The following is a 2,818-nucleotide window of genomic DNA, read 5'->3' as shown; positions in this document are numbered from 1 at the left end:
GGGGGCCGGGGGGGGGCTGAGGGCCTGGGGAAGGGGGTCCTTCTTGCTTTCCTAGCTGAAACCTCTCAGCCAGGTGCTTCTGGGTTCAGCCCAGGTTGGGGCAAAGGCAAGCAATACGGCAGAAGGTCTCTTCCAGGCTGCAGCACAGCTGAGTCAAACAGAACTGGTTGATTTTATGCTGATGTGCGGTTAAAAGGAACTGAGTTACACATGTGATTGTGTGTGACTGTGTGTGTGTGTGTGTGTGTGTCTGCCTGAGCATGCATGAGAGCAACAGATAGTACAAACAGGACTGAACGGTGTCAATGTTTGCACTGCCACTCAAAATCTTCCTTAAAAAAATAAAAAGCACATTTGACAGCTGCCCAGCAGGCAGGCATTCAACAGGGCTGAGTTTGGCAGGCAAAAGAAGAAGTTGCCCCACGGCTGCACTTTCATGCTGAGGAAAGCTCCACCTGTTGAATTTCTGCCTGCCATGCAGCAAATGAAATCAGGAAAGCGGGGGGGGGGGGGGAATGGCAACTCCCAGTTCTATGCAGAGGTGGGAGGGAAAGTGTTCCTCCCCACCTCCCCATTATTACCCCAGGAATAGTTGCCAAGAATTCTGTCTTCCATACACACACGTTCCAGATCTGGTTAATGATTCTGGAAGTGTACCAGCTACAGAATAATAATAATAATAATAATAATAATAATAATAATAATAATAATAATAATAATAATAATAATAATTTATTTATACCCCGCCCATCTGGCCGGGTCTCCCCAGCCACTCTGGGCGGCCTCCAACAAATACCAAAATACAATACAAAGTCACAATTTAAAAACTTCCCTAAACAGGGCTGCCTTTAGGTATTTTCTGAATGTCAGGTAGTTGTTTATCTCCTTGACCTGTGATGGGAGGGTGTTCCACAGGGCGGGCGCCACTACCGAGAAGGCCCTCTGCCTGGTTCCCTGTAGTTTTGCTTCTCGCAGTGAGGGAACTGTTAGAAGGCCCTCGGAGCTGGACCTCAGTGTCCGGGCTGAATGATGGGGGTGGAGACGCTCCTTCAGGTATACAGGACCAAGGCCGTTTAGGGCTTTAAAGGTCAACACCAACACTTTGAATTGTGCTCGGAAACGTACTGGGAGCCAATGCAGATCTCTCAGGACCGGTGTAAAAGAAGCGGCTACTTGCTTTTCAGACTGAGGGCCACATTGGCTGCGAAAGTGGACCTGGCATTAATGTCAACACTGACTGGAAGCAGCCGTCTAGGTTTCAGGCAGGTGTCTCCCGCAGCCTAGTCAGATGGGCAGGGTACAAATAATAATTTTTTTTACTACTACTACTACTACTACTACTACTACCTGGAGATGCTGCTGGGGACCACCTGCAGATGCTCCAAGCACTGAGCTATATCCCTTTGCACTGCGCCAGCGCATTCAGACACTCAGAAATGCAAATGGGCCTCTTCCCCCTTTTATTTTTTTAAAAAATATTTTTCAGCCATTAAAAAAAATACAACGCCACGCACCCAACGGAAAACCCAAACCAAGCCACAGCAAGCACGTTCCTCCATCAAAATATCTGGTTATTCCAACTCAAAACATAATCAAATCCAGGAAACGTTACAGTTTATTAAGAGCAGTCAAGAATTATAATTAAAATTATTTAGCAGCAGAGCTTCTCCGTGTTTCCAGCTGGCCCCTGGGCTTTCTGCAGCAGACTGATTTGCAGCCCTGCGCAGGTGAGAATGTTTTCCTCAACTCCGCCAGGAGAGGTTTCAGCTGGCGATCTCTGCAGGTTCGAGGTGCTGAGAAGGGGACACAGGCTGGTGTTGGAGCCCCCATGGAATTAAAAGTATAAATTTCAGTGGTGCGGGCAGCGAAGAGGGGTGTACCGCCTCATGAAAAACACCCTGGTTTCTATCCAGGATGTAATCATCTGCTCCTGTTTCTTTCATTTATTACGCACCTTTGCGGTAAAGGGCCCAGGGCGGATCTAAAAAGATAACACAACACAACAAATAACAACTTTGCCCCCCCCAATACCACACATTATCCCATTCATCCCCCCCCCATAACCCCTGATTCCCGTACCCCATTTTCATCACTGTAACACTCTTGCCCAAGATTTGGGCCGGGGGGAAATCCTCCGTTCTTCCAGTTGTGCTTGAACTCCAGTTCCCATCAGCGCCCGTCAACCTGAGCAACGGTCAGGGATGATGGGAGTTGTAGTCCATCAACACCGTGAGACACACACTGGCAGAAAGTCACTTTCACCGACCCACCTTTCCCCTTAAGGTTTCATCTCTGTCTTTAGGGGAGGTCTATGTCCCTTTAAATATTGCCTGGCCTCCCAGAGGGAATTAATAAATGGGACAATTTGGTTCCCAAGCCCTTTCTTTAACTTTTCCCTCTTTCACCAAAGAGAGGTTGTTGTCTTCATTCCCCCCCCCTCCACTAGAGGTGGGGGAAATAACGTTATTCAGAAGTAAAAGTTTCCATTTGATAACGGAGAGATTTGTTGTCCCTCGGAGAGCAGCGTAGATCAGATCTTGCCATGTGAGTTTAGGCAACGCGTAGATGGAGATTTTAAACTGGGCCTGGAGAGAGAAAAGGGGCTGTTTGATTTAAAAGGGTTGCGGAGTAAAGGTTAGATATCTGGAAGGTCTCCGTTGACAGATTTACAAGCGGAAGAATGAACCCAATATGCGGAGGGGAAACTTGAAAGCGAGGGACGTTCAATTTTGGCTTTTCAAAAGCCCGACCCCTAGCCCCGTTGGGATTCCCAGACGCAACTTGGATGGTCAGTTAACCAGGAAAACATCAGGAAATA

This window comes from Lacerta agilis, chromosome 8 (assembly GCF_009819535.1).
Source record: "Lacerta agilis isolate rLacAgi1 chromosome 8, rLacAgi1.pri, whole genome shotgun sequence".
NCBI lineage: Eukaryota > Metazoa > Chordata > Lepidosauria > Squamata > Lacertidae > Lacerta > Lacerta agilis.
Note: the sequence above shows the minus strand (reverse complement) of the source record.